Source organism: Pseudophryne corroboree, unplaced genomic scaffold (genome assembly GCF_028390025.1).
Source record: "Pseudophryne corroboree isolate aPseCor3 unplaced genomic scaffold, aPseCor3.hap2 scaffold_218, whole genome shotgun sequence".
In the NCBI taxonomy this organism is placed as follows: Eukaryota; Metazoa; Chordata; class Amphibia; order Anura; family Myobatrachidae; genus Pseudophryne; species Pseudophryne corroboree.
The window spans coordinates 954941-982704 of NW_026968826.1; the positions used below are offsets into that span (position 1 = coordinate 954941).

Here is a 27764-nt window from a genome sequence, read left to right on the forward strand (position 1 = left end):
ACTCATGTTACCCCCGGATTAACCATGTTGATATTTTAAGTATTATAACCTTGGATAGCTTTTTCATTCAGAAATGTATCCATTCCTTTTTTAAATCCAATTACAGAGTCCACCATTACCACCTTCCCTGGCAGGGAATTCCACATCCTGATTGCCCTAACAGTGAAGATCATAGTATCTCACCTGGCAGGTAAGTAGGAGTTGGGCTAGAGCTGTGGAGGATTGCTGCTTGGGCACCCCCTGTCAAGTGAAGGAGATCCAACTGAGGCAGCACAAGGGAACTCTCGAAAGAAGAACAAGGCTAGAGGAAGATCTGAGACAAAGAAATCTGACTTTTACCAGAGCTGACCAGAGGAAAGCACAAACACAGTCCCCCACTACCACAAATAATGCAGTCGAGTTTCCCACATTTGGGGAAATCACAGGGGTCAGCATACCCAGAATGCAATGAATGAACCTCACCATGGGAGAACAATCTTCATGACCATGGTATCTCCTATGCAAAATAAGTATGATTTGGGATAGGGCTGGCGAGGGCCGCTGCTCAGGCACATCTCTGTCATGTAAAGGAGATTCAACTGAGGCAGCACAAGGGAACTCTCATCTGGGGACAACAACTGCAGGGAGAACACATATTTTCAGATGAACATGGGAGGGCAGAAGGCTGCCTAAAACTGAAGCACCCCCAAACAACAAACCAAATGCAACTACTAGTGCAAGCATTCCTGGGGGAAGGCCTGCAGCAGATGGATTTGCATATGGTGATGTCATCCAAGCAGTGGGTCAAAGTTGGCTTCAACCCTCGTCTGCATATGAAAAGAAAAAAGGGGTGTGCAGGGCATGGCGGTCTTTTGCGGCGCTTGGATGACCCCTAGTTCGCATTAAACACCTCCACCCTCCTTCGGTGTGGAGCTCATGTTGGCTATGCCCCAGCCCCTGAAGCATTCAAGCTGATTTCTTGCAGCAGCTGGGCACTGTAACAGCTCCAGAGCTGCTCTGTAAAGCAAGTAAAAGGGTGTGGGCCCTGCAGCACTACCTGTAGTTTGCATTGTGCGTTGGAAGGCACAAAGTAAGCAGACGGGAGAAGTCAGGATAGTGCACAAGGGTATAGAAGGAGGGGCTCAAGAAAAAAGAAGTGGAAACAGACAGCAAACTAGGCTGGAGAGAGACCTGAGACAAAGAGATCTGAATTATATGAGAGCCGACCAGGGGAAACACAAATTATGCAGTCAAGTTTCCCACATTTGGGGAAATCGCAGGGGCAGCACACCCAGAGTGCAATGGGTGAGCCTTGCCCTGGGAGAAGCATCTTCATGATCATAGTATCTCACCTGGCAGGTAAGTAGGAGTTGGGCTAGAGCTGGGGAGGGTCGCTGCTCGGGCACCCCCCTGTCAAGTGAAGGAGATCCAACTGAGGCAGCACAAGGGAACTCTCGAAAGAAGAACAAGGCTAGAGGAAGATCTGAGACAAAGAAATCTGACTTTTACCCGAGCTGACCAGAGGAAAGCACAAACACAGTCCCCCACTACCACAAATAATGCAGTTGAGTTTCCCACATTTGGGGAAATCACAGGGGTCAGCATACCCAGAATGCAATGAATGAACCTAACCCTGGGAGAACAATCTTCATGACCATGGTATCTCCTATGCAAAATAAGTATGATTTGGGATAGGTCTGGGGAGGGCCGCTGCTCAGGCACATCTCTGTCAAGTAAAGGAGATTCAACTGAGGCAGCACAAGGGAACTCTCATCTGGGGACAACAACTGCAGGGAGAACACATATTTTCAGATGAACATGGGAGGGCAGAAGGCTGCCTAATACTGAAGCACCCCCAAACAACAAACCAAATGCAACAACTAGTGCAAGCATTCCTGGGGGAAGGCCTGCAGCAGATGGATTTGAATATGGTGATGTCATCCAAGCAGTGGGTCAAAGTTGGCTTCAACCCTCGTCTGCATATGAAAAGAATAAAGGGGTGTGCAGGGCATGGCGGCCTTTTGCGGCGCTTGGATGACCCCTAGTTCGCATTAAACACCTCCACCCTCCTTCGGTGTGGGGCTCATGTTGGCTATGCCCCAGCCCCTGAAGCATTCAAGCTGATTTCTTGCAGCAGCTGGGCACTGTAACAGCTCCAGAGCTGCTCTGTAAAGCAAGTAAAAGGGTGTGGGCCCTGCAGCACTACCTGTAGTTTGCATTGTGCGTTGGAAGGCACAAAGTAAGCAGACGGGAGAAGTCAGGATAGTGCACAAGGGTATAGAAGGGAGGGGCTCAAGAAAAAAGAAGTGGAAACAGACAGCAAACTAGGCTGGAAAGAGACCTGAGACAAAGAGATCTGAATTATATGAGAGCCGACCAGGGGAAACACAAATTATGCAGTCAAGTTTCCCACATTTGGGGAAATCGCAGGGGCAGCACACCCAGAGTGCAATGGGTGAGCCTTGCCCTGGGAGAAGCATCTTCATGATCATAGTATCTCACCTGGCAGGTAAGTAGGAGTTGGGCTAGAGCTGGGGAGGGTCGCTGCTCGGGCACCCCCCTGTCAAGTGAAGGAGATCCAACTGAGGCAGCACAAGGGAACTCTCGAAAGAAGAACAAGGCTAGAGGAAGATCTGAGACAAAGAAATCTGACTTTTACCAGAGCTGACCAGAGGAAAGCACAAACACAGTCCCCCACTACCACAAATAATGCAGTTTAGTTTCCCACATTTGGGGAAATCACAGGGGTCAGCATACCCAGAATGCAATGGATGAACCTAACCCTGGGAGAACAATCTTCATGACCATGGTATCTCCTATGCAAAATAAGTATGATTTGGGATAGGGCTGGGGAGGGCCGCTGCTCAGGCACATCTCTGTCAAGTAAAAGAGATTCAACTGAGGCAGCACAAGGGAACTCTCATCTGGGGACAACAACTGCAGGGAGAACACATATTTTCAGATGAACATGGGAGGGCAGAAGGCTGCCTAAAACTGACGCACCCCCAAACAACAAACCAAATGCAACTACTAGTGCAAGCATTCCTGGGGGAAGGCCTGCAGCAGATGGATTTGCATATGGTGATGTCATCCAAGCAGTGGGTCAAAGTTGGCTTCAACCCTCGTCTGCATATGAAAAGAAAAAAGGGGTGTGCAGGGCATGGCGGCCTTTTGCGGCGCTTGGATGACCCCTAGTTCGCATTAAACACCTCCACCCTCCTTCGGTGTGGGGCTCATGTTGGCTATGCCCCAGCCCCTGGAGCATTCAAGCTGATTTCTTGCAGCAGCTGGGCACTGTAACAGCTCCAGAGCTGCTCTGTAAAGCAAGTAAAAGGGTGTGGGCCCTGCAGCACTACCTGTAGTTTGCATTGTGCGTTGGAAGGCACAAAGTAAGCAGACGGGAGAAGTCAGGATAGTGCACAAGGGTATAGAAGGGAGGGGCTCAAGAAAAAGTAGTGGAAACAGACAGCAAACTAGGCTGGAGAGCGACCTGAGACAAAGAGATCTGAATTATATGAGAGCCGACCAGGGGAAACACAAATTATGCAGTCAAGTTTCCCACATTTGGGGAAATCGCAGGGGCAGCACACCCAGAGTGCAATGGGTGAGCCTTGCCCTGGGAGAAGCATCTTCATGATCATAGTATCTCACCTGGCAGGTAAGTAGGAGTTGGGCTAGAGCTGGGGAGGGTCGCTGCTCGGGCACCCCCCTGTCAAGTGAAGGAGATCCAACTGAGGCAGCACAAGGGAACTCTCGAAAGAAGAACAAGGCTAGAGGAAGATCTGAGACAAAGAAATCTGACTTTTACCAGAGCTGACCAGAGGAAAGCACAAACACAGTCCCCCACTACCACAAATAATGCAGTTGAGTTTCCCACATTTGGGGAAATCACAGGGGTCAGCATACCCAGAATGCAATGAATGAACCTAACCCTGGGAGAACAATCTTCATGACCATGGTATCTCCTATGCAAAATAAGTATGATTTGGGATAGGGCTGGGGAGGGCCGCTGCTCAGGCACATCTCTGTCAAGTAAAGGAGATTCAACTGAGGCAGCACAAGGGAACTCTCATCTGGGGACAACAACTGCAGGGAGAACACATATTTTCAGATGAACATGAGAGGGCAGAAGGCTGCCTAATACTGAAGCACCCCCAAACAACAAACCAAATGCAACAACTAGTGCAAGCATTCCTGGGGGAAGGCCTGCCGCAGATGGATTTGCATATGGTGATGTCATCCAAGCAGTGGGTCAAAGTTGGTTCAAACACCTTTGCAAAGTTCTATAAGTTTGATACCCTGGCTGAGGAGGACCTCCTGTTTGCTCAATCGGTGCTGCAGAGTTATCCGCACTCTCCTGCCCGTTTGGGAGCTTTGGTATAATCCCCATGGTCCTTACGGAGTCCCCAGCATCCTCTAGGACGTAAGAGAAAATAAGATTTTAAACCTACCGGTAAATCTTTTTCTCGTAGTCCGTAGAGGATGCTGGGTGCCCGTCCCAAGTGCGGTCTACTTCTGCAAGACTTGTATATAGTTATTGCTTACATAAGGGTTATATGTTAGTTTTCATCGGTCTTGGACTGATGCTATGTTGTTTTCATACTGTTAACTGGGTAGTATATCACAAGTTATACGGTGTGATTGGTGTGGCTGGTATGAATCTTGACCTTGGATTAACAAAAATCCTTTCCTCGTACTGTCCGTCTCCTCTGGGCACAGTTTCTCTAACTGAGGTATGGAGGAGGGGCATAGAGGGAGGAGCCAGTGCACACCCAGATCTAAAGTCTTTCTTAAAGTGCCCATGTCTGCTGCGGAGCCCGTCTATCCCCCATGGTCCTTACGGAGTCCCCATCATCCTCTACGGACTACGAGAAAAAAAAATTACCGGTAGGTTTAAAATGTTATTTTTTTCTCTGCAACCCACTGCTAAATTGTGCTTCCTAGCTGTTTTTTATAAAATCACTTAATTAAATCTAACTCTGATTACGTCAGAGAAGGCCAGGTACCCTACACCATAAGAGGGGGTTTGAAATTTTGACTTGTCTACTTAAAGATCACCAAAATCTGATGACAAGGTCAATTACATCCCTGGGTGGGATTGAACCACCAACCTTTTGGTTAATAGCCCATGTAAGTGCAAGAAATCCTGAAGCACTCACTCATCATGGGAAAGTACCAATGTGTATCTTACAAAAATTCTCCAGATTATTGACTTTTTAAAGTTTTTCTAGGAAACGTTCTAGATGAATGATTATTAGCCTTTGTCAGTATCGACTTTTGCAAGGTGTCTCTGTGGCGCAATCGGTTAGCATGTTTGGCTATTAACCAAAAGGTTGGTGGTTCAATCCCACCCAGGGATGTAATTGACCTTGTAATCAGATTTTGGTGATCTTTAAGTAGACAAGTCAAAATTTCAAAAACCCCCCTTATGGTGTAGGGTACCTGGCCTTCTCTGATGTAATCAGAGTTAGATTTGATTAAGTGATTTTATAAAAAAACAGCTAGGAAGCACAATTTAGCAGTGGGTTGCAGAGAAAAAAAAATATGCTGGCAGAAAAGTCCAATTGAGTGATTAAACAGCTCTTCATTTTCTGATTTTATGTTTATGCTAACAAATTTGCTCTCTGAAAAGTGTCCACAAAGCCAAGTCTCTGATTAACACCTTTGTAGGAATGGTTTTTCACCTATTACTGAAATAAACTTGCTTCATTGGAAAGGCATCAAAGATGCATCCTCATTTCAATGTCTACTGAAATAATACAGGTTGACACCAGGAAACGTCACTGCATCCTTGCTGCTTCCTCATGGGGAAGTCTGTTTAATGTGAAAACAAGGTGATATCTAATCAGCACACAGGTAAGGAATTAAGAAAATCTTTCTTTATGGGTGAAGATGTTTCTCACAAATTGTTGTCCCAATGCATCATTGAAATTCAAGATGGAAGATGATTTTCATATATCACTTGTACATTTTGCATTGCTCTTCTGGTGACAATGTAGTTTGTTTTTGTCAATTACCATTTCAGTAATAGGGTAAAGAAAATTAAGTGGATTTTTTAAAGAAAACAATGCTGTCAATATACTATTAAAACAAATTAAAATGATAAAAGTTATTGTACTTTAAGTAAAAATAAAAGAGCCAAAATATCAATCCCAGTTTTTGATTACTTTAATTATAAAAAAAAAAATGCACATAGCAGAGGATAGTTTCGATCAATCAACCTCTGGGTTATGGGCCCAGCATGCTTCCATTGCACTACTCTGCTGCTCATGGAAGTGTAAGAGATCCTGAAGACTAAATTGATTAAAGGCCTAAAAGTACTGGACTATAAGGAAAGACTTACTAGGCTGAATATTTATACACTAGAAAAGAGGTGCCTAAGAGGAGATATTATTAATATCTTCAAATATGTAAAGATACATAACAAAGAGTTATCAGAGGAATTATTTATTAAAAGAACACGTGGTCACTCGCTGCGACTGGAGGAAAGTTCAGAACGCAATGGAGGAAAGGTTTCTTCACTGTTAGGGCAATCAGGATGTGGAATTCCCTGCCAGGGAAGGTGGTAATGGCGGACTCTGTAATTGGATTTAAAAAAGGAATGGATACATTTCTGAATGAAAAAGCTATCCAAGGTTATAATACTTAAAATATCAACATGGTTAATCCGGGGTTAACATGAGTTATAGTAGCTAACTAGTCATAAAACATTATTCAGCAAGTATGTAGAATCATCACAACTTAAAACAGGTTGAACACGATGGGCAATTTGCCTCTATTCAACCTCAAAAACTATGTTACTATATTACTATGTTATTGTAGTATACAGAACACCACAATGCAATGAGCAGTGATAGTGAGCACTGATGAGGATACTAGAACTGACACTGAGCAGCAAGATGCAGCACTGGACTATTAGTAATGTACTGTAGTATGCTGAGCACCACAATGCAGCACAAGACAATGAGCAGTGATACTGAGCACTGATGAGGATACTACTGAGAACTGACACTGAGCAGGAGAGACACACTACTAGTATTACTGAGCAGCAATAAGTAACCACTGATACTGAGCACTGATATTGAGATTTCCACTGAGAGAACATAGCCACGTCCTCTCCGCTCTCTCTTCAATGCACGAGTAAAAATGGCAGCAACGCGCAGCTCTTTATATGGAATCCGAATCTCGCGAGAATCCGACAGCGGGATGATGACATTTTCCCTTGTTCAGGTTTTCCGAGTCAGGCGGGAACAACCAAGCCAGCCTCGGACCAGTGTAAACCACGTGGAGTTCGTCGGGAATTCGGTTCTCGGAGAACCGAACCCGCTCCTCTATATATACTATATTACTATGTTACTGTAGTATACAGAACACCACAATGCAATGAGCAGTGATAGTGAGCACTGATGAGGATACTAGAACTGACACTGAGCAGCAAGATGCAGCACTGGACTATTAGTAATGTACTGTAGTATGCTGAGCACCACAATGCAGCACAAGACAATGAGCAGTGATACTGAGCACTGATGAGGATACTACTGAGAACTGACACTGAGCAGGAGAGACACACTACTAGTATTACTGAGCAGCAATAAGTAACCACTGATACTGAGCACTGATATTGAGATTTCCACTGAGAGAACATAGCCACGTCCTCTCCGCTCTCTCTTCAATGCACGAGTAAAAATGGCAGCAACGCGCAGCTCTTTATATGGAATCCGAATCTCGCGAGAATCCGACAGCGGGATGATGACATTTTCCCTTGTTCAGGTTTTCCGAGTCAGGCGGGAACAACCGAGCCAGCCTCGGACCAGTGTAAACCACGTGGAGTTCGTGGGGAATTCGGTTCTCGGAGAACCGAACCCGCTCCTCTCTACCTTATACCCATCAATTTTTTTATTTTCAATCTAAGCCCCTGCAGTTTTCTGTAAGCATCTGCTTCGCTATGATGATCAACAAGTCACAAGGGCAAACACTCAGGGTTTGAGGCGTAGATCTTAGGACCAGCTGCTACAAGCATGGCAGAGGTGTCACTATCACTGGTGACACCCAGAGAAGTGGCGAGGGAGATTGTAATGCAGTGCGCGCAGATAAGCAGTGCAATGGTAAAAAGGAGGCATGGTTTCATAGGTAGGGGCGTGGCCTGGTGGCCTGAATCTACATTTTGTTGCTCCGGGTGTCCCGGGGGTTGGGGGCTGCACCCGGGGACTAGTGTGTGAGCGGTGCTGGCTCCTGCACAGTGACAGGGCATGGCCACCCAGCATGACGCCTCCCTTCTTGACCATGCTGTAATTGCAGTCGCACTGCAGTTCAGCGTGATCATAAAAATGGTGTAGGCTCCTGCTGGTGCAGACTGTATGTGCGCGCAGGAAGCCGCCACCATTTTTGTGATCACAGCGGCTGAATGTGATGTCATACAGCCGCTGTGACCACGCCCCCTGTGTCTCCTCCGTTGCAGACCCCATTTTGAAGCCTTGCCCCCGCACCGCTCCATCCCTGACTTGGAAATGGAGTGTTGCTGACCCACCTCTCCCCCCCTTCACCGCCCCGATTGACAGGCAGAGGCGATCACATTCTCTGCGGGGTGCCGCAGAAAATGCAGGCACATGCGTATGCTCTTAGCAATTTTTGCAGTTGGATCGCTTATTGTGATTGCAATCCAACCTGAATCAGGCCCTATTACCTATCACAATGCGCTGCGGGCAGTACAAAATTGGGTTAATATAGGAGAAAAAACCCCAGACCTGTGCTCCTTAACTGTACCTGGTGGCTAGTGGAGCGGCTGCCCAGTAATCAGTGTCCACCGCAGTGCGCACACGGCCCACCCCCTACGGCCTCGCTCCCCTTCATCAGCGGCCTCGTGATCCGGAAGGGTGGTGTGTGTGTGACAGACCTTAGGATGAAACCGGAGCCTCCGCTGCAGTGACCCAGCAACCAGGGCACGGGAGTATACAGCGCCGCTGGGAGTGATGAAGCTGCAGTAAAGATGTCTATTAGACCTAGCCTGCTGCAGCCCTTGTAGATTCTCATAAAACAAGTTCTTCTTTTCTTGTCAAAATTAATAGCTAAGAATAGGCTGCCTGAGGCAGGCCCCTGTTAATTGGCCTGCTACTGAAGGCACCAACTACAAACTGAGCTCCCTGTTCATGGAAGCGGGGTTATAGAGGAGAATGCACTGAGCTTCTTGGGAACAGTCAAAAGCTTTGAGCCGGTTGGTGCCTCAGATCAAGATCCTACTCTACACCCCAATGTGAATCCTTGTGGAGTCCAGTGTACCCCACAGAAGAAATTAATGTGTCACACCCATTGGCAGCAACCTTAGAATAGCTGCTGACGGGCACAATTGAGAAAGGAAGGGGGGGGGGGGGGGACATTTGAATCCAGCACATAGATGCAATTCAAATATGTAATTTGTACCTTCCTATTTTAAAATATAATGGATGAACCTCACCCTGTGAGAACAATCTTCATGATCAAGAGATCTAATATGTAAAATAAGTATGAGTTGGGATAGGGCTGGGGAGGGTGGCAGCTCGGGCAGCCCCTCCCCCGTCAAGTTAAGGAGATTCAACTGAGGAAGCACAAGGGAACTCTCGTCTGGGGACAACAACTGCAGGGAGACCACATCTTTTCAGATGAACATGGGAGGGCGGAAGGCTGCCTAATACTGAAGCACCATCAAATATCAAACCATATCCAACAACTAGTACAAGCATTCCTGGGGGAAGGTCTGCAGCAGACGGATTTGCATACGGTGATGTCATCCAAGCAGTGGGCCAAAGTTGGCTGGAACTCTCATCTGCATATAAAAAGAGAAAAGGGGCATGCAGGGCATGGCGGCCTTTTGCAGTGCTTGGATGACCCCTAGTTCGCATTAAACACCCCCACCCTCCTTTGGTGTGGGGCTCATGTTGGCCATGCCCCATCCCCTGAAGCATTCATGCTGATTTCTTGCAGCAGCTGGGCACTGTAACAGCTCCAGAGCTGCTCTGTAAGGCAAGTAAAAGGGTGTGGGCCCTGCAGCACCACCTGTAGTTCGCATTGTGCGTTGGAAGGCACAAAGTAAGCAGACGGGAGGAGAAGTCAGGATAGTACACAAGGGCATCCTTTTCTCTTAGTCCGTAGAGGATGCTGGGGTCACATTAAGAACCATGGGGTATAGACGGGATCCGCAAGAGACATGGGCACTTTAAGACTTTCAAAGGGTGTGAACTGGCTCCTCCCTCTATGCCCCTCCTCCAGACTCCAGTTATAGGAACTGTGCCCAGGGAGACGGACATTTCGAGGAAAGGATTTATTGTTAAACTAAGGTGAGCATCTTACCAGCTCACACCTTAAGCATGCCGCAGAACGTGGCATTCAACAGAACACAAGCCAACGGCATGAACAATTGCAGCAAAAAGCTGACCAGAACCGTAACACAACATGTGTATAACCACAAGTAATAACTGCAGACACAGTATGGACTGGGACGGGTGCCCAGCATCCTCTACGGACTAAGAGAAAAGGATTTACCGGTAGGTATTAAAATCCTATTTTCTCATACGACCTAGAGGATGCTGGGGTCACATTAAGAACCATGGGGTTATACCAAAGCTCTTGAACGGGTGGGAGAGTGCGTACGACTCTGCAGCACCGAATGACCCAACTTGAGGTTATCATCAGCCAAGGTATCAAACTTGTAAAACTTAGCAAAAGTGTTTACTAAATAGCTGCTCGGCAAAGTTGCAATGCCGAGACTCCCCGACCAGCTGCCCAGGATGAACCCACCTTTCTAGTAGAATGGGTCTTCACCTAATTCAGTAACGGCAATCCTGCCGTGGAATGAGCATGCTGAATCTTACCACAGATCCAGCGCATAATGGTCTGCATGGAAGCAGGACACCCAATCATGTTGGGAGCATACAGGACAAACAGAGCCTCTGTTTTCCTAATCTGAACCGTTCTGGTGACATAAATTTTCAAAGTTCTGACCACAGCCAGAGACTTTGACTCAACGAAGGTGTCAGTGGCCAAAGGCACCATGTGGAAAGATGAACCACCTTCGGCAGAAATTGTTGACGTGTCCTCAATTCTGCTCTATCTTCTTGTGATACTGCATGGTTTGTACTGTTTTCCATGTGCTCCCAGATCTTTCAAGCAAGTAGCATGGTCAAGAAAGTTCTGTTTGAAAAGAAACAAACATTTACTGTCATTGTTATGCAAATAAACTTACATTAAAGCTAACAAGAAAGCACACTCGTTCTGTCTTTAAACTGATAAAAGAAACCCCAATAATATGGGGCATGCAAAAATTGAGATAAAACTCAGTTTTGCTCCTCTCCACGGAAATCTTTAATAAAAGGCGAAATATTTGTTAGTTCTGAAGAGAAACCAGAGCATGACCAAGATTCCACCTGTCGCCTGAGTGCCATGCCAGCAGTTCTCATTCAGCTCAAAGTGAGCACCCAATTTGAATGAAAGAAAGCAGATTTCTCACCAGGCTTCCCCTTGCTATAAACATGGTTTGTACTCTTTTCCATGTGCTCCCAGATCTTTCAAGCAATTAGTATAGTCAAGAAAGTTCTGTTTGAAAAGAAACAAACATTTACTGTCATTTCTACGCAAATGAGCTTACATTAAAGCACACTCGTTCTATCTTTAAACTGATAAAAGAAACCCCAATAAGACGGGGCATGCAAAAATTTAGATAAAACTCAGTTTTGCTCCTCTCCACGGAAATCTTTAGTAAAAGGCGAAAGATTTGTTCGTTCTGAAGAGAAACCAGAGCATGACCAAGATTCCACCTGTCGCCTGAGTGCCATGCCAGCAGTCCTCATTCAGCTCAAAGTGAGCACCCAATTTGAAAGAAAGAAAGCAGATTTCTCACCAGGCTTCCCCTTGCTATAAGCATGGTTTGTACTCTTTTTCATGTGCTCCCAGATCTTTCAAGCAATTAGTATGGTCAAGAAAGTTCTGCTTGAAAAGAAACAGACATTTATTGTCATTGTTATGCAAATAAACTTACATTAAAGCTAACAAGAAAGCACACTTGTTCTGTCTTTAATCCGATAAAAGAAACCCCAATAATATGGGGCATGCAAAAATTGAGATAAAACTCAGTTTTGCTCCTCTCCACGGAAATCTTTAGTAAAAGGCGAAAGATTTGTTCGTTCTGAAGAGAAACCAGAGCATGACCAAGATTCCACCTGTCGCCTGAGTGCCGTGCCAGCAGTCCTCATTCAGATCAAAGTGAGCGCCCAATTTGAAAGAAAGCAGATTTCTCACCTGTCTTCTCCTTGCTATAAGCATGGTTTGTACTGTATTCCATGTGCTCCCAGATCTTTCAAGCAAGTAGCATGGTCAAGAAAGTTCTGTTTGAAAAGAAACAAACATTTACTGTCATTTCTATGCAAATGAGCTTACATTAAAGCACACTCATTCTATCTTTAAACCGATAAAAGAAACCCCAAAAAGATGGGGCATGCAAAAATTGAGATAAAACTCGGTTTTGCTCCTCTCCACGGAAATCTTTAGTAAAAGGCGAAATATTTGTTCGTTCTGAAGAGAAACCAGAGCATGACCAAGATTTTTATCTGAAAATATGTGTTCTCCCTGCAGTTGTTGTCCCCAGATGAGAGTTCCCTTGTGCTGCCTCAGTTGAATCTCCTTTACTTGACAGGGGGATGCTCGAGCAGCGACCCTCCCCAGCTCTAGCCCAACTCCTACTTACCTGCCAGGTGAGATACTATGATCATGAAGGTGCTTCTCCCAGGGCAAGGCTCACCCATAGCACTCTGGGTGTGCTGCTTCTGCGATTTCCCCAAATGTGGGAAACTTGACTGCATAATTTGTGTTTCCCCTGGTCGGCTCTCGTATAATTCAGATCTCTTTGTCTCAGGTCTCTCTCCAGCCTAGTTTGCTGTCTGTTTCCACTTCTCTTTTCTTGAGCCGCTCCCTTCTATGCCCTTGCGCACTATCCTGACTTCTCCCGTCTGCTTACTTCGTGCCTTCCAATGCACAATGCAAACTACAGGTAGTGCTGCAGGGCCCACACCCTTTTACTTGCCTTACAGAGCAGCTCTGGAGCAGTTACAGTGCCCAGCTGCTGCAAGAAATCAGCTTGAATGCTTCAGGGGCTGGGGCATAGCCAACATGAGCCCCACACCGAAGGAGGGTGGAGGTGTGTAATGCGAACTAGGGGTCATCCAAGCGCCGCAAAAGGCCGCCATGCCCTGCACGCCCCTTTTCTCTTTTCATATGCAGACGAGGGTTGAAGCCAACTTTGACCCACTGCTTGGATGGCATCACCATATGCAAATCCATCTGCTGCAGGCCTTCCCCCAGGAATGCTTGCACTAGTTGTTGCATTTGGTTTGTTGTTTGGGGGTGCTTCAGTATTAGGCAGCCTTCTGCCCTCCCATGTTCATCTGAAAATATGTGTTCTCCCTGCAGTTGTTGTCCCCAGATGAGAGTTCCCTTGTGCTGCCTCAGTTGAATCTCCTTTACTTGACAGAGATGTGCCTGAGCAGCGGCCCTCCCCAGCCCTATCCCAAATCATACTTATTTTGCATAGGAGAGACCATGGTCTTGAAGATTGTTCTCCCAGGGTGAGGTTCATTCATTGCATTCTGGGTATGCTGACCCCTGTGATTTCCCCAAATGTGGGAAACTCAACTGCATTATTTGTGGTAGTGGGGGACTGTGTTTGTGCTTTCCTCTGGTCAGCTCTTTTAAAAGTCAGATTTCTTTGTTTCAGTTCTTCCTCTAGCCTTGTTCTTCTTTCGAGAGTTCCCTTGTGCTGCCTCAGTTGGTTCTCCTTCACTTGACAGGGGGGTGCCCGAGCAGCGACCCTCCCCAGCTCTAGCCCAACTTCTACTTACCTGCCAGGTGAGATACTATAATTATGAAGGTGCTTCTCCCAGGGCAAGGCTCACCCATTGCACTCTGGATGTGCTGCCCCTGCGATTTCCCCAAATGTGGGAAACTTGACTGCATAATTTGTGTTTCCCCTGGTCGGCTCTCGTATAATTCAGATCTCTTTGTCTCAGGTCTCTCTCCAGCCTAGTTTGCTGTCTGTTTCCACTTCTCTTTTCTTAAGCCGCTCCATTCTATGGCCTTGCGCACTATCCTTACTTCTCCCGTCTGCTTACTTTGTGCCTTCCAATGCACAATGCAAACTACAGGTAGTGCTGCAGGGCCCACACCCTTTTACTTGCCGTACAGAGCAGCTCTGGAGCTGTTACAGTGCCCAGCTACTGCAAGAAATCAGCTTGAATGCTTCAGGGGCTGGGGCATAGCCAACATGAGCCCCACACCAAAGGAGGGTGGAGGTGTTTAATGCGAACTAGGGGTCATCCAAGCGCCGCAAAAGGCCGCCATGCCCTGCACGCCCCTTTTCTCTTTTTCATATGCAGACGAGGGTTGAAGCCAACTTTGACCCACTGCTTGGATGACATCACCATATGCAAATCCATCTGCTGCAGGCCTTCCCCCAGGAATGCTTGCACTAGTTGTTGCATTTGGTTTGTTGTTTGGGGGTGCTTCAGTATTAGGCAGCCTTCTGCCCTCCCATGTTCATCTGAAAATATGTGTTCTCCCTGCAGTTGTTGTCCCCAGATGAGAGTTCCCTTATGCTGCCTCAGTTGAATCTCCTTTACTTGACAGAGATGTGCCTGAGCAGCGGCCCTCCCCAGCCCTATCCCAAATCATACTTATTTTGCATAGGAGATACCATGGTCATGAAGATTATTCTCCCAGTGTGAGGTTCATTCATTGCATTCTGGGTATGCTGACCCCTGTGATTTCCCCAAATGTGTGAAACTCGACAGCATTATTTGTGGTAGTGGGGGACTGTGTTTGTGTTTTCCTCTGGTCAGCTCAGGTAAAAGTCAGATTTCTTTGTCTCAGATCTTCCTCTAGCCTTGTTCTTCTTTCGAGAATTCCCTTGTGCTGCCTCAGTTGGATCTCCTTCACTTGACAGGGGGGTACCCGAGCAGTGACCCTCCCCAGCTCTAGCCCAACTCCTACTTACCTGCCAGGTGAGATACTATGATCACGTAGGTGCTTCTCCCAGGGCAAGGCTCACCCATTGCACTCTGGGTGTGCTGCTCCTGCGATTTCCCCAAATGTGGGAAACTTGACTGCATAATTTGTGTTTCCCCTGGTCGGCTCTCGTATAATTCAGATCTCTTTGTCTCAGGTCTCTCTCCAGCCTAGTTTGCTGTCTGTTTCCACTTCTCTATTCTTAAGTGCCTTCCAATGCACAATGCAAACTACAGGTAGTGCTGCAGGGCCCACACCCTTTTACTTGCCGTACAGAGCAGCTCTGGAGCTGTTACAGTGCCCAGCTGCTGCAAGAAATCAGCTTGAATGCTTCAGGGGCTGGGGCATAGCCAACATGAGCCCCACACCGAAGGAGGGTGGGGGTGTTTAATGCGAACTAAGGGTCATCCAAGCGCCGCAAAAGGCCGCCATGCCCTGCATACCCCTTTTCTCTTTTCATATGCAGATGAGGGTTCCAGCCAACTTTGGCCCACTGCTTGGATGACATCACCGTATGCAAATCCGTCTTCTGCAGAACTTCCCCCAGGAATGCTTGTACTAGTTGTTGCATTTGGTTTGTTGTTTGGGGGTGCTTCAGTATTAGGCAGCCTTCTGCCCTCCCATGTTCATCTGAAAATATGTGTTCTCCCTGCAGTTGTTGTCCCCAGATGGGAGTTCCCTTGTGCTGCCTCAGTTGAATCTCCTTTACTTGACAGAGATGTGCCTGAGCAGCGGCCCTCCCCAGCCCTATCCCAAATCATACTTATTTTGCATAGGAGATACCATGGTCATGAAGATTGTTCTCCGAGGGTGAGGTTCATTCATTGCATTTTGGGTATGCTGACCCCTGTGATTTCCCCAAATGTGGGAAACTCGACTGCATTATTTGTGGTAGTGGGGGACTGTGTTTGTGCTTTCCTCTGGTCAGCTCTGGTAAAAGTCAGATTTCTTTGTCTCAGATTTTCCTCTAGCCTTGTTCTTCTTTCGAGAGTTCCCTTGTGCTGCCTCAGTTGGATCTCCTTCACTTGACAGGGGGGTACCCGAGCAGCAACCCTCCCCAGCTCTAGCCCAACTCCTACTTACCTGCCAGGTGAGATACTATGATCATGAAGGTGCTTCTCCCAGGGCAAGGCTCACCCATTGCACTCTGGGTGTGCTGCTCCTGCGATTTCCCCAAATGTGGGACACTTGACTGCATAATTTGTGTTTCCCCTGGTCGGCTCTCGTATAATTTAGATCTCTTTGTCTCAGGTCTCTCTCCAGCCTAGTTTGCTGCCTGTTTCCACTTCTCTTTTCTTGAGCCGCTCCCTTCTATGCCCTTGCGCACTATCCTGACTTCTCCCGTCTGCTTACTTTGTGCCTTCCAACGCACAATGCGAACTACAGGTAGTGCTGCAGGGCCCACACCCTTTTACTTGCCTTACAGAGCAGCTCTGGAGCTGTTACAGTGCCCAGCTGCTGCAAGAAATCAGCTTGAATACTTCAGGGGCTGGGGCATAGCCAACATGAGCCCCACACCGAAGGAGAATGGAGGTGTTTAATGAGAACTAGGGGTCATCCAAGCGCCGCAAAAGGCCGCCATTCCCTGCATAACCCTTATTCTCTTTTCATATGCAGATGAGGGTTCCAGCCAACTTTGGCCCACTGCTTGGATGACATCACCGTATGCAAATCCGTCTTCTGCAGACCTTCTCCCAGGAATGCTTTTACTAGTTGTTGCATTTGGTTTGTTGTTTGGGGGTGCTTCAGTATTAGGCAGCCTTCTGCCCTCCCATGTTCATCTGAAAATATGTGTTCTCCCTGCAGTTGTTGTCCCCAGATGAGAGTTCCCTTGTGCTGCCTCAGTTGAATCTCCTTTACTTGACAGAGATGTGCCTGAGCAGCGGCCCTCCCCAGCCCTATCCCAAATCATACTTATTTTGCATAGGAGATACCATGGTCATGAAGATTGTTCTCCCAGGGTTAGGTTCATTCATTGCATTCTGGGTATGCTGACCCCTGTGATTTCCCCAGATGTGGGAAACTCAACTGCATTATTTGTGGTAGTGGGGGACTGTGTTTGTGCTTTCCTCTGGTCAGCTCTGGTAAAAGTCAGATTTCTTTGTCTCAGATCTTCCTCTAGCCTTGTTCTTCTTTCGAGAGTTCCCTTGTGCTGCCTCAGTTGGATCTCCTTCACTTGACAGGGGGGTGCCCGAGCAGCGACCCTCCCCAGCTCTAGCCCAACTCCTACTTACCTGCCAGGTGAGATACTATGATCATGTAAGTGCTTCTCCCAGGGCAAGGCTCACCCAATGCACTCTGGGTGTGCTGCCCCTGCGATTTCCCCAAATGTGGGAAACTTGACTGCATAATTTGTGTTTCCCCTGGTCGGCTCTCATATAATTCAGATCTCTTTGTCTCAGGTCTCTCTCCAGCCTAGTTTGCTGTCTGTTTCCACTTCTTTTTTCTTAAGCCCCTCCCTTCTATACCCTTGTGGACTATCCTGACATCTCCTCCTGTCTGCTTACTTTGTGCCTTCCAATGCACAATGCAAACTACAGGTAGTGCTGCAGGGCCCACACCCTTTTACTTGCCTTACAGAGCAGCTCTGGAGCTGTTACAGTGCCCAGCTGCTGCAAGAAATCAGCTTGAATGCTTCAGGGGCTGGGGCATAGCCAACATGAGCCCCACACCGACGGAGGGTGGAGGTGTTTAATGCAAACTAAGGGTCATCCAAGCACCGCAAAAGGCCGCCATGCCCTGCATACCCCTTTTCTCTTTTCATAGGCAGATGAGGGTTCCAGCCAACTTTGGCCCACTGCTTGGATGACATCACCGTATGCAAATCCGTCTTCTGCAGACCTTTTCCCAGGAATGCTTGTACTAGTTGTTGCATTTGGTTTGTTGTTTGGGGGTGCTTCAGTATTAGGCAGCCTTCTGCTCTCCCATTTTCATCTGAAAATATGTGTTCTCCCTGCAGTTGTTGTCCCCAGATGAGAGTTCCCTTGTGCTGCCTCAGTTGAATCTCCTTTACTTGACAGAGATGTGCCTGAGCAGCGGCCCTCCCCAGCCCTATCCCAAATCATACTTATTTTGCATAGGAGATACCATTATCATGAAGATTGTTCTCCCAGGGTGAGGTTCATTCATTGCATTCTGGGTATGCTGACCCCTGTGATTTCCCCAAATGTGGGAAACTCGACTGCATTATTTGTTGTAGTGGGGGACTGTGTTTGTGCTTTCCTCTGGTCAGCTCTGGTAAAAGTCAGATTTCTATGTCTCAGATCTTCATCTAGCCTTGTTCTTTTTTCGAGAGTTTCCTTGTGCTGCCTCAGTTGGATCTCCTTCACTTGACAGGGGGGTGCCCGTACAGCGACCCTCCCCAGCTCTAGCCCAACTCTTACCTGCCAGGTGAGATACTATGATCAGGAAGGTGCTTCTCCCAGGGCAAGGCTCACCCAATGCACTCTGGGTGTGCTGCTCCTACGATTTCCCCAAATGTGGGACACTTGATTACATAATTTGTGTTTCCTCTGGTCGGCTCTCGTATAATTCAGATCTCTTTGTCTCAGGTCTCTCTCCAGCCTAGTTTGCTGTCTGTTTCCACTTCTCTTTTCTTGAGCCGCTCCCTTCTATGCCCTTGTGCACTATCCTGACTTCCCCGTCTGCTTACTTTGTGCCTTCCAACGCACAATGCAAACTACAGGTAGTGCTGCAGGGCCCACACCCTTTTACTTGCTTTACAGAGCAGCTCTGGAGCTGTTACAGTGCCCAGCTGCTGCAAGAAATCAGCTTGAATGCTTCAGGGGCTGGGGCATAGCCAACATGAGCCCCACACCGAAGGAGGGTGGAGGTGTTTAATGCGAACTAGGGGTCATCCAAGCGCCGCAAAAGGCCGCCATGCCCTGCACACCCCTTTTTTATTTTCATATGCAGACGAGGGTTGAAGCCAACTTTGACCCACTGCTTGGATGACATCACCATATGCAAATCCGTCTGCTGCAGGCCTTCCCCCAGGAATGCTTGCACTAGTAGTTGCATTTGGTTTGTTGTTTGGGGGTGCTTCAGTATTAGGCAGCCTTCTGCCCTCCCATGTTCATCTGAAAATATGTGTTCTCCCTGCAGTTATTGTCCCCAGATGAGAGTTCCCTTGTGCTGCCTCAGTTGAATCTCCTTTACTTGACAGAGATGTGCCTGAGCAGCGGCCCTCCCCAGCCCTATCCCAAATCATACTTATTTTGCATAGGAGATACCATGGTCATGAAGATTGTTCTCCCATGGTGAGGTTCATTCATTGCACTCTGGGTATGCTGACCCCTGTGATTTCCCCAAATGTGGGAAACTCGACTGCATTATTTGTGGTAGTGGGGGACTGTGTTTGTGCTTTCCTCTGGTCAGCTCTGGTAAAAGTCAGATTTCTTTGTCTCCGATCTTCCTCTAGCCTTGTTCTTCTTTCGAGAGTTCCCTTGTGCTGCCTCAGTTGGATCTCCTTCACTTGACAGGGAGTGCCCGAGCAGCAATCCTCCACAGCTCTAGCCCAACTCCTACTTACCTGCCAGGTGAGATACTATGATCTTCACTGTTAGGGCAATCAGGATGTGGAATTCCCTGCCAGGGAAGGTGGTAATGGCGGACTCTGTAATTGGATTTAAAAAAGGAATGGATACATTTCTGAATGAAAAAGCTATCCAAGGTTATAATACTTAAAATATCAACATGGTTAATCCGGGGGTAACATGAGTTATAGTAGCTAACTAGTCATAAAACATTATTCAGCAAGTATGTAGAATCATCACAACTTAAAACAGGTTGAACACGATGGGCAATTTGCCTCTATTCAACCTCAAAAACTATGTTGCCATATGTTACTATATTACTATGTTACTGTAGTATACAGAACACCACAATGTAATGAGCAGTGATAGTGAGCACTGATGAGGATACTAGAACTGACACTGAGCAGCAAGATGCAGCACTGGACTATTAGTAATGTACTGTAGTATGCTGAGCACCACAATGCAGCACAAGACAATGAGCAGTGATACTGAGCACTGATGAGGATACTACTGAGAACTGACACTGAGCAGGAGAGACACACTACTAGTATTACTGAGCAGCAATAAGTAACCACTGATACTGAGCACTGATATTGAGATTTCCACTGAGAGAACATAGCCACGTCCTCTCCGCTCTCTCTTCAATGCACGAGTAAAAATGGCGGCAACGCGCAGCTCTTTATATGGAATCCGAATCTCGCGAGAATCCGACAGCGGGATGATGACATTTTCCCTTGTTCAGGTTTTCCGAGTCAGGCGGGAACAACCGAGCCTGCCTCGGACCAGTGTAAACCACGTGGAGTTCGTCGGGAATTCGGTTCTCGGAGAACCGAACCCGCTCCTCTATATATACTATATTACTATGTTACTGTAGTATACAGAACACCACAATGCAATGAGCAGTGATAGTGAGCACTGATGAGGATACTAGAACTGACACTGAGCAGCAAGATGCAGCACTGGACTATTAGTAATGTACTGTAGTATGCTGAGCACCACAATGCAGCACAAGACAATGAGCAGTGATACTGAGCACTGATGAGGATACTACTGAGAACTGACACTGAGCAGGAGAGACACACTACTAGTATTACTGAGCAGCAATAAGTAACCACTGATACTGAGCACTGATATTGAGATTTCCACTGAGAGAACATAGCCACGTCCTCTCCGCTCTCTCTTCAATGCACGATTAAAAATGGCAGCAACGCGCAGCTCTTTATATGGAATCCGAATCTCACGAGAATCTGACAGCGGGATGATGACATTTTCCCTTGTTCAGGTTTTCCGAGTCAGGCGGGAACAACCGAGCCTGCCTCGGACCAGTGTAAACCACGTGGAGTTCGTGGGGAATTCGGTTCTCGGAGAACCGAACCCGCTCCTCTCTACCTTATACCCATCAATTTTTTTTATTTTCAATCTAAGCCCCTGCAGTTTTCTGTAAGCATCTGCTTCGCTATGATGATCAACAAGTCACAAGGGCAAACACTCAGGGCTTGAGGCGTAGATCTTAGGACCAGCTGCTACAAGCATGGCAGAGGTGTCACTATCACTGGTGACACCCAGAGAGGTGGCGAGGGAGATTGTAATGCAGTGCGCGCAGATAAACAGCGCAATGGTAAAAAGGAGGCATGGTTTCATAGGTAGGGGCGTGGCCTGGTGGCCTGAATCTACATTTTGTTGCTCCGGGTGTCCCGGGGGTTGGGGGCTGCACCCGGGGACTAGTGTGTGAGCGGTGCTGGCTCCTGCACAGTGACAGGGCATGGCCACCCAGCATGACGCCTCCCTTCTTGACCATGCTGTAATTGCAGTCGCACTGCAGTTCAGCGTGATCATAAAAAATGGTGTAGGCTCCTGCTGGTGCAGACTGTATGTGCGCGCAGGAAGCCGCCACCATTTTTGTGATCACAGCGGCTGAATGTGATGTCATACAGCCGCTGTGACCACGCCCCCTGTGTCTCCTCCGTTGCAGACCCCATTTTGAAGCCTTGCCCCCGCACCGCTCCATCCCTGACTTGGAAATGGAGTGTTGCTGACCCACCTCTCCCCCCCTTCCCCGCCCCGATTGACAGGCAGAGGCGATCACATTCTCTGCGGGGTGCCGCAGAAAATGCAGGCACATGCGTATGCTCTTAGCAATTTTTGCAGTTGGATCGCTTATTGTGATTGCAATCCAACCTGAATCAGGCCCTATTACCTATCACAATGCGCTGCGGGCAGTACAAAATTGGGTTAATATAGGAGAAAAACCCCCAGACCTGTGCTCCTTAACTGTACCTGGTGGCTAGTGGAGCGGCTGCCCAGTAATCAGTGTCCACCGCAGTGCGCACACGGCCCACCCCCTACGGCCTCGCTCCCCTTCATCAGCGGCCTCGTGATCCGGAAGGGTGGTGTGTGTGTGACTGACCTTAGGATGAAACCGGAGCCTCCGCTGCAGTGACCCAGCAACCAGGGCACGGGAGTATACAGCGCCGCTGGGAGTGATGAAGCTGCAGTAAAGATGTCTATTAGACCTAGCCTGCTGCAGCCCTTGTAGATTCTCATAAAACAAGTTCTTCTTTTCTTGTCAAAATTAATAGCTAAGAATAGGCTGCCTGAGGCAGGCCCCTGTTAATTGGCCTGCTACTGAAGGCACCAACTACAAACTGAGCTCCCTGTTCATGGAAGCGGGGTTATAGAGGAGAATGCACTGAGCTTCTTGGGAACAGTCAAAAGCTTTGAGCCGGTTGGTGCCTCAGATCAAGATCCTACTCTACACCCCAATGTGAATCCTTGTGGAGTCCAGTGTACCCCACAGAAGAAATTAATGTGTCACACCCATTGGCAGCAACCTTAGAATAGCTGCTGACGGGCACAATTGAGAAAGGAAGGGGGGGGGGACATTTGAATCCAGCACATAGATGCAATTCAAATATGTAATTTGTACCTTCCTATTTTAAAATATAATGGATGAACCTCACCCTGTGAGAACAATCTTCATGATCAAGAGATCTAATATGTAAAATAAGTATGAGTTGGGATAGGGCTGGGGAGGGTGGCAGCTCGGGCAGCCCCTCCCCCGTCAAGTTAAGGAGATTCAACTGAGGAAGCACAAGGGAACTCTCGTCTGGGGACAACAACTGCAGGGAGACCACATCTTTTCAGATGAACATGGGAGGGCGGAAGGCTGCCTAATACTGAAGCACCATCAAATATCAAACCATATCCAACAACTAGTACAAGCATTCCTGGGGGAAGGTCTGCAGCAGACGGATTTGCATACGGTGATGTCATCCAAGCAGTGGGCCAAAGTTGGCTGGAACCCTCATCTGCATATAAAAAGAGAAAAGGGGCATGCAGGGCATGGCGGCCTTTTGCAGTGCTTGGATGACCCCTAGTTCGCATTAAACACCCCCACCCTCCTTTGGTGTGGGGCTCATGTTGGCCATGCCCCATCCCCTGAAGCATTCATGCTGATTTCTTGCAGCAGCTGGGCACTGTAACAGCTCCAGAGCTGCTCTGTAAGGCAAGTAAAAGGGTGTGGGCCCTGCAGCACCACCTGTAGTTCGCATTGTGCGTTGGAAGGCACAAAGTAAGCAGACGGGAGGAGAAGTCAGGATAGTACACAAGGGCATCCTTTTCTCTTAGTCCGTAGAGGATGCTGGGGTCACATTAAGAACCATGGGGTATAGACGGGATCCGCAAGAGACATGGGCACTTTAAGACTTTCAAAGGGTGTGAACTGGCTCCTCCCTCTATGCCCCTCCTCCAGACTCCAGTTATAGGAACTGTGCCCAGGGAGACGGACATTTCGAGGAAAGGATTTATTGTTAAACTAAGGTGAGCATCTTACCAGCTCACACCTTAAGCATGCCGCAGAACGTGGCATTCAACAGAACACAAGCCAACGGCATGAACAATTGCAGCAAAAAGCTGACCAGAACCGTAACACAACATGTGTATAACCACAAGTAATAACTGCAGACACAGTATGGACTGGGACGGGTGCCCAGCATCCTCTACGTACTAAGAGAAAAGGATTTACCGGTAGGTATTAAAATCCTATTTTCTCATACGAACTAGAGGATGCTGGGGTCACATTAAGAACCATGGGGTTATACCAAAGCTCTTGAACGGGTGGGAGAGTGCGTACGACTCTGCAGCACCGAATGACCCAACTTGAGGTTATCATCAGCCAAGGTATCAAACTTGTAAAACTTAGCAAAAGTGTTTACTAAATAGCTGCTCGGCAAAGTTGCAATGCCGAGACTCCCCGACCAGCTGCCCAGGATGAACCCACCTTTCTAGTAGAATGGGTCTTCACCTAATTCAGTAACGGCAATCCTGCCGTGGAATGAGCATGCTGAATCTTACCACAGATCCAGCGCATAATGGTCTGCATGGAAGCAGGACACCCAATCATGTTGGGAGCATACAGGACAAACAGAGCCTCTGTTTTCCTAATCTGAACCGTTCTGGTGACATAAATTTTCAAAGTTCTGACCACAGCCAGAGACTTTGACTCAACGAAGGTGTCAGTGGCCAAAGGCACCATGTGGAAAGATGAACCACCTTCGGCAGAAATTGTTGACGTGTCCTCAATTCTGCTCTATCTTCATGAAAGATCAAATAAAGGCTCTTGTGATACTGCATGGTTTGTACTGTTTTCCATGTGCTCCCAGATCTTTCAAGCAAGTAGCATGGTCAAGAAAGTTCTGTTTGAAAAGAAACAAACATTTACTGTCATTGTTATGCAAATAAACTTACATTAAAGCTAACAAGAAAGCACACTCGTTCTGTCTTTAAACTGATAAAAGAAACCCCAATAATATGGGGCATGCAAAAATTGAGATAAAACTCAGTTTTGCTCCTCTCCACGGAAATCTTTAATAAAAGGCGAAATATTTGTTAGTTCTGAAGAGAAACCAGAGCATGACCAAGATTCCACCTGTCGCCTGAGTGCCATGCCAGCAGTTCTCATTCAGCTCAAAGTGAGCACCCAATTTGAATGAAAGAAAGCAGATTTCTCACCAGGCTTCCCCTTGCTATAAACATGGTTTGTACTCTTTTCCATGTGCTCCCAGATCTTTCAAACAATTAGTGTGGTCAAGAAAGTTCTGTTTGAAAAGAAACAAACATTTACTGTCATTTCTATGCAAATGAGCTTACATTAAAGCACACTCATTCTATCTTTAAACCGATAAAAGAAACCCCAAAAAGATGGGGCATGCAAAAATTGAGATAAAACTCGGTTTTGCTCCTCTCCACGGAAATCTTTAGTAAAAGGCGAAAGATTTGTTCGTTCTGAAGAGAAACCAGAGCATGACCAAGATTTTTATCTGAAAATATGTGTTCTCCCTGCAGTTGTTGTCCCCAGATGAGAGTTCCCTTGTGCTGCCTCAGTTGAATCTCCTTTACTTGACAGGGGGATGCTCGAGCAGCGACCCTCCCCAGCTCTAGCCCAACTCCTACTTACCTGCCAGGTGAGATACTATGATCATGAAGGTGCTTCTCCCAGGGCAAGGCTCACCCATTGCACTCTGGGTGTGCTGCTTCTGCGATTTCCCCAAATGTGGGAAACTTGACTGCATAATTTGTGTTTCCCCTGGTCGGCTCTCGTATAATTCAGATCTCTTTGTCTCAGGTCTCTCTCCAGCCTAGTTTGCTGTCTGTTTCTACTTCTCTTTTCTTGAGCCGCTCCCTTCTATGCCCTTGCGCACTATCCTGACTTCTCCCGTCTGCTTACTTCGTGCCTTCCAACGCACAATGCAAACTACAGGTAGTGCTGCAGGACCCACACCCTTTTACTTGCCTTACAGAGCGTCTCTGGAGCAGTTACAGTGCCCAGCTGCTGCAAGAAATCAGCTTGAATGCTTCAGGGGCTGGGGCATAGCCAACATGAGCCCCACACCGAAGGAGGGTGGAGGTGTGTAATGCGAACTAGGGGTCATCCAAGCGCCGCAAAAGGCCGCCATGCCCTGCACGCCCCTTTTCTCTTTTCATATGCAGACGAGGGTTGAAGCCAACTTTGACCCACTGCTTGGATGGCATCACCATATGCAAATCCATCTGCTGCAGGCCTTCCCCCAGGAATGCTTGCACTAGTTGTTGCATTTGGTTTGTTGTTTGGGGGTGCTTCAGTATTAGGCAGCCTTCTGCCCTCCCATGTTCATCTGAAAATATGTGTTCTCCCTGCAGTTGTTGTCCCCAGATGAGAGTTCCCTTGTGCTGCCTCAGTTGAATCTCCTTTACTTGACAGAGATGTGCCTGAGCAGCGGCCCTCCCCAGCCCTATCCCAAATCATACTTATTTTGCATAGGAGAGACCATGGTCTTGAAGATTGTTCTCCCAGGGTGAGGTTCATTCATTGCATTCTGGGTATGCTGACCCCTGTGATTTCCCCAAATGTGGGAAACTCAACTGCATTATTTGTGGTAGTGGGGGACTGTGTTTGTGCTTTCCTCTGGTCAGCTCTGGTAAAAGTCAGATTTCTTTGTTTCAGTTCTTCCTCTAGCCTTGTTCTTCTTTCGAGAGTTCCCTTGTGCTGCCTCAGTTGGATCTCCTTCACTTGACAGGGGGGTGCCCGAGCAGCGACCCTCCCCAGCTCTAGCCCAACTTCTACTTACCTGCCAGGTGAGATACTATAATCATGAAGGTGCTTCTCCCAGGGCAAGGCTCACCCATTGCACTCTGGATGTGCTGCCCCTGCGATTTCCCCAAATGTGGGAAACTTGACTGCATAATTTGTGTTTCCCCTGGTCGGCTCTCGTATAATTCAGATCTCTTTGTCTCAGGTCTCTCTCCAGCCTAGTTTGCTGTCTGTTTCCACTTCTCTTTTCTTAAGCCGCTCCATTCTATGGCCTTGCGCACTATCCTTACTTCTCCCGTCTGCTTACTTTGTGCCTTCCAATGCACAATGCAAACTACAGGTAGTGCTGCAGGGCCCACACCCTTTTACTTGCCGTACAGAGCAGCTCTGGAGCTGTTACAGTGCCCAGCTACTGCAAGAAATCAGCTTGAATGCTTCAGGGGCTGGGGCATAGCCAACATGAGCCCCACACCAAAGGAGGGTGGAGGTGTTTAATGCGAACTAGGGGTCATCCAAGCGCCGCAAAAGGCCGCCATGCCCTGCACGCCCCTTTTCTCTTTTCATATGCAGACGAGGGTTGAAGCCAACTTTGACCCACTGCTTGGATGACATCACCATATGCAAATCCATCTGCTGCAGGCCTTCCCCCAGGAATGCTTGCACTAGTTGTTGCATTTGGTTTGTTGTTTGGGGGTGCTTCAGTATTAGGCAGCCTTCTGCCCTCCCATGTTCATCTGAAAATATGTGTTCTCCCTGCAGTTGTTGTCCCCAGATGAGAGTTCCCTTATGCTGCCTCAGTTGAATCTCCTTTACTTGACAGAGATGTGCCTGAGCAGCGGCCCTCCCCAGCCCTATCCCAAATCATACTTATTTTGCATAGGAGATACCATGGTCATGAAGATTATTCTCCCAGTGTGAGGTTCATTCATTGCATTCTGGGTATGCTGACCCCTGTGATTTCCCCAAATGTGTGAAACTCGACAGCATTATTTGTGGTAGTGGGGGACTGTGTTTGTGTTTTCCTCTGGTCAGCTCAGGTAAAAGTCAGATTTCTTTGTCTCAGATCTTCCTCTAGCCTTGTTCTTCTTTCGAGAATTCCCTTGTGCTGCCTCAGTTGGATCTCCTTCACTTGACAGGGGGGTACCCGAGCAGCGACCCTCCCCAGCTCTAGCCCAACTCCTACTTACCTGCCAGGTGAGATACTATGATCACGTAGGTGCTTCTCCCAGGGCAAGGCTCACCCATTGCACTCTGGGTGTGCTGCTCCTGCGATTTCCCCAAATGTGGGAAACTTGACTGCATAATTTGTGTTTCCCCTGGTCGGCTCTCGTATAATTCAGATCTCTTTGTCTCAGGTCTCTCTCCAGCCTAGTTTGCTGTCTGTTTCCTCTTCTCTATTCTTAAGTGCCTTCCAATGCACAATGCAAACTACAGGTAGTGCTGCAGGGCCCACACCCTTTTACTTGCCGTACAGAGCAGCTCTGGAGCTGTTACAGTGCCCAGCTGCTGCAAGAAATCAGCTTGAATGCTTCAGGGGCTGGGGCATAGCCAACATGAGCCCCACACCGAAGGAGGGTGGGGGTGTTTAATGCGAACTAAGGGTCATCCAAGCGCCGCAAAAGGCCGCCATGCCCTGCATACCCCTTTTCTCTTTTCAT

At 47.8% G+C, this 27764-nt stretch overlaps 25 non-coding genes and 5 pseudogenes across 25 annotated transcripts; 17 read left to right on the forward strand and 13 right to left on the reverse strand.

Moving 5' to 3' along the window:
* Positions 1–349: 349 nt before the first annotated feature.
* Positions 350–513, reverse strand: LOC135007073 (U1 spliceosomal RNA). The gene has a single exon (XR_010207130.1). It is a non-coding gene; the product is annotated as a U1 spliceosomal RNA (small nuclear RNA).
* Positions 514–1204: 691 nt separating this feature from the next.
* On the reverse strand, positions 1205–1346 carry LOC135007279 (U1 spliceosomal RNA; annotated as a pseudogene).
* Positions 1347–1498: 152 nt separating this feature from the next.
* Positions 1499–1662, reverse strand: LOC135006975 (U1 spliceosomal RNA). Its single transcript, XR_010207037.1, has one exon. It is a non-coding gene; the product is annotated as a U1 spliceosomal RNA (small nuclear RNA).
* A 692-nt stretch (positions 1663–2354) lies between these two features.
* On the reverse strand, positions 2355–2496 carry LOC135007280 (U1 spliceosomal RNA; annotated as a pseudogene).
* A 152-nt stretch (positions 2497–2648) lies between these two features.
* LOC135007070 (U1 spliceosomal RNA) lies at positions 2649–2812 on the reverse strand. Its single transcript, XR_010207127.1, has one exon. It is a non-coding gene; the product is annotated as a U1 spliceosomal RNA (small nuclear RNA).
* Positions 2813–3503: 691 nt separating this feature from the next.
* LOC135007281 (U1 spliceosomal RNA) lies at positions 3504–3645 on the reverse strand (annotated as a pseudogene).
* A 152-nt stretch (positions 3646–3797) lies between these two features.
* On the reverse strand, positions 3798–3961 carry LOC135006976 (U1 spliceosomal RNA). Its single transcript, XR_010207038.1, has one exon. It is a non-coding gene; the product is annotated as a U1 spliceosomal RNA (small nuclear RNA).
* A 7284-nt stretch (positions 3962–11245) lies between these two features.
* LOC135006947 (U5 spliceosomal RNA) lies at positions 11246–11361 on the reverse strand. The gene has a single exon (XR_010207010.1). It is a non-coding gene; the product is annotated as a U5 spliceosomal RNA (small nuclear RNA).
* Positions 11362–11635: 274 nt separating this feature from the next.
* LOC135006908 (U5 spliceosomal RNA) lies at positions 11636–11751 on the reverse strand. Its single transcript, XR_010206973.1, has one exon. It is a non-coding gene; the product is annotated as a U5 spliceosomal RNA (small nuclear RNA).
* Positions 11752–12037: 286 nt separating this feature from the next.
* On the reverse strand, positions 12038–12153 carry LOC135006888 (U5 spliceosomal RNA). Its single transcript, XR_010206954.1, has one exon. It is a non-coding gene; the product is annotated as a U5 spliceosomal RNA (small nuclear RNA).
* A 270-nt stretch (positions 12154–12423) lies between these two features.
* Positions 12424–12539, reverse strand: LOC135006925 (U5 spliceosomal RNA). Its single transcript, XR_010206989.1, has one exon. It is a non-coding gene; the product is annotated as a U5 spliceosomal RNA (small nuclear RNA).
* A 144-nt stretch (positions 12540–12683) lies between these two features.
* LOC135007426 (U1 spliceosomal RNA) lies at positions 12684–12846 on the forward strand. Its single transcript, XR_010207427.1, has one exon. It is a non-coding gene; the product is annotated as a U1 spliceosomal RNA (small nuclear RNA).
* A 671-nt stretch (positions 12847–13517) lies between these two features.
* On the forward strand, positions 13518–13681 carry LOC135006992 (U1 spliceosomal RNA). The gene has a single exon (XR_010207053.1). It is a non-coding gene; the product is annotated as a U1 spliceosomal RNA (small nuclear RNA).
* Positions 13682–13833: 152 nt separating this feature from the next.
* Positions 13834–13996, forward strand: LOC135007432 (U1 spliceosomal RNA). The gene has a single exon (XR_010207429.1). It is a non-coding gene; the product is annotated as a U1 spliceosomal RNA (small nuclear RNA).
* A 672-nt stretch (positions 13997–14668) lies between these two features.
* LOC135007197 (U1 spliceosomal RNA) lies at positions 14669–14832 on the forward strand. Its single transcript, XR_010207249.1, has one exon. It is a non-coding gene; the product is annotated as a U1 spliceosomal RNA (small nuclear RNA).
* Positions 14833–14984: 152 nt separating this feature from the next.
* Positions 14985–15147, forward strand: LOC135007334 (U1 spliceosomal RNA). The gene has a single exon (XR_010207376.1). It is a non-coding gene; the product is annotated as a U1 spliceosomal RNA (small nuclear RNA).
* A 615-nt stretch (positions 15148–15762) lies between these two features.
* Positions 15763–15926, forward strand: LOC135006985 (U1 spliceosomal RNA). Its single transcript, XR_010207046.1, has one exon. It is a non-coding gene; the product is annotated as a U1 spliceosomal RNA (small nuclear RNA).
* Positions 15927–16078: 152 nt separating this feature from the next.
* LOC135007339 (U1 spliceosomal RNA) lies at positions 16079–16220 on the forward strand (annotated as a pseudogene).
* A 693-nt stretch (positions 16221–16913) lies between these two features.
* LOC135007047 (U1 spliceosomal RNA) lies at positions 16914–17077 on the forward strand. Its single transcript, XR_010207104.1, has one exon. It is a non-coding gene; the product is annotated as a U1 spliceosomal RNA (small nuclear RNA).
* Positions 17078–17229: 152 nt separating this feature from the next.
* On the forward strand, positions 17230–17371 carry LOC135007440 (U1 spliceosomal RNA; annotated as a pseudogene).
* Positions 17372–18066: 695 nt separating this feature from the next.
* LOC135007051 (U1 spliceosomal RNA) lies at positions 18067–18230 on the forward strand. The gene has a single exon (XR_010207108.1). It is a non-coding gene; the product is annotated as a U1 spliceosomal RNA (small nuclear RNA).
* Positions 18231–18378: 148 nt separating this feature from the next.
* LOC135006865 (U1 spliceosomal RNA) lies at positions 18379–18541 on the forward strand. The gene has a single exon (XR_010206937.1). It is a non-coding gene; the product is annotated as a U1 spliceosomal RNA (small nuclear RNA).
* Positions 18542–19211: 670 nt separating this feature from the next.
* LOC135007042 (U1 spliceosomal RNA) lies at positions 19212–19375 on the forward strand. Its single transcript, XR_010207099.1, has one exon. It is a non-coding gene; the product is annotated as a U1 spliceosomal RNA (small nuclear RNA).
* A 4960-nt stretch (positions 19376–24335) lies between these two features.
* LOC135006948 (U5 spliceosomal RNA) lies at positions 24336–24451 on the reverse strand. Its single transcript, XR_010207011.1, has one exon. It is a non-coding gene; the product is annotated as a U5 spliceosomal RNA (small nuclear RNA).
* Positions 24452–24725: 274 nt separating this feature from the next.
* Positions 24726–24841, reverse strand: LOC135006897 (U5 spliceosomal RNA). Its single transcript, XR_010206962.1, has one exon. It is a non-coding gene; the product is annotated as a U5 spliceosomal RNA (small nuclear RNA).
* Positions 24842–24985: 144 nt separating this feature from the next.
* On the forward strand, positions 24986–25148 carry LOC135007316 (U1 spliceosomal RNA). Its single transcript, XR_010207359.1, has one exon. It is a non-coding gene; the product is annotated as a U1 spliceosomal RNA (small nuclear RNA).
* Positions 25149–25819: 671 nt separating this feature from the next.
* LOC135006993 (U1 spliceosomal RNA) lies at positions 25820–25983 on the forward strand. Its single transcript, XR_010207054.1, has one exon. It is a non-coding gene; the product is annotated as a U1 spliceosomal RNA (small nuclear RNA).
* Positions 25984–26135: 152 nt separating this feature from the next.
* LOC135007409 (U1 spliceosomal RNA) lies at positions 26136–26298 on the forward strand. Its single transcript, XR_010207412.1, has one exon. It is a non-coding gene; the product is annotated as a U1 spliceosomal RNA (small nuclear RNA).
* A 671-nt stretch (positions 26299–26969) lies between these two features.
* On the forward strand, positions 26970–27133 carry LOC135007198 (U1 spliceosomal RNA). Its single transcript, XR_010207250.1, has one exon. It is a non-coding gene; the product is annotated as a U1 spliceosomal RNA (small nuclear RNA).
* Positions 27134–27285: 152 nt separating this feature from the next.
* Positions 27286–27448, forward strand: LOC135007335 (U1 spliceosomal RNA). Its single transcript, XR_010207377.1, has one exon. It is a non-coding gene; the product is annotated as a U1 spliceosomal RNA (small nuclear RNA).
* Positions 27449–27764: the final 316 nt, after the last annotated feature.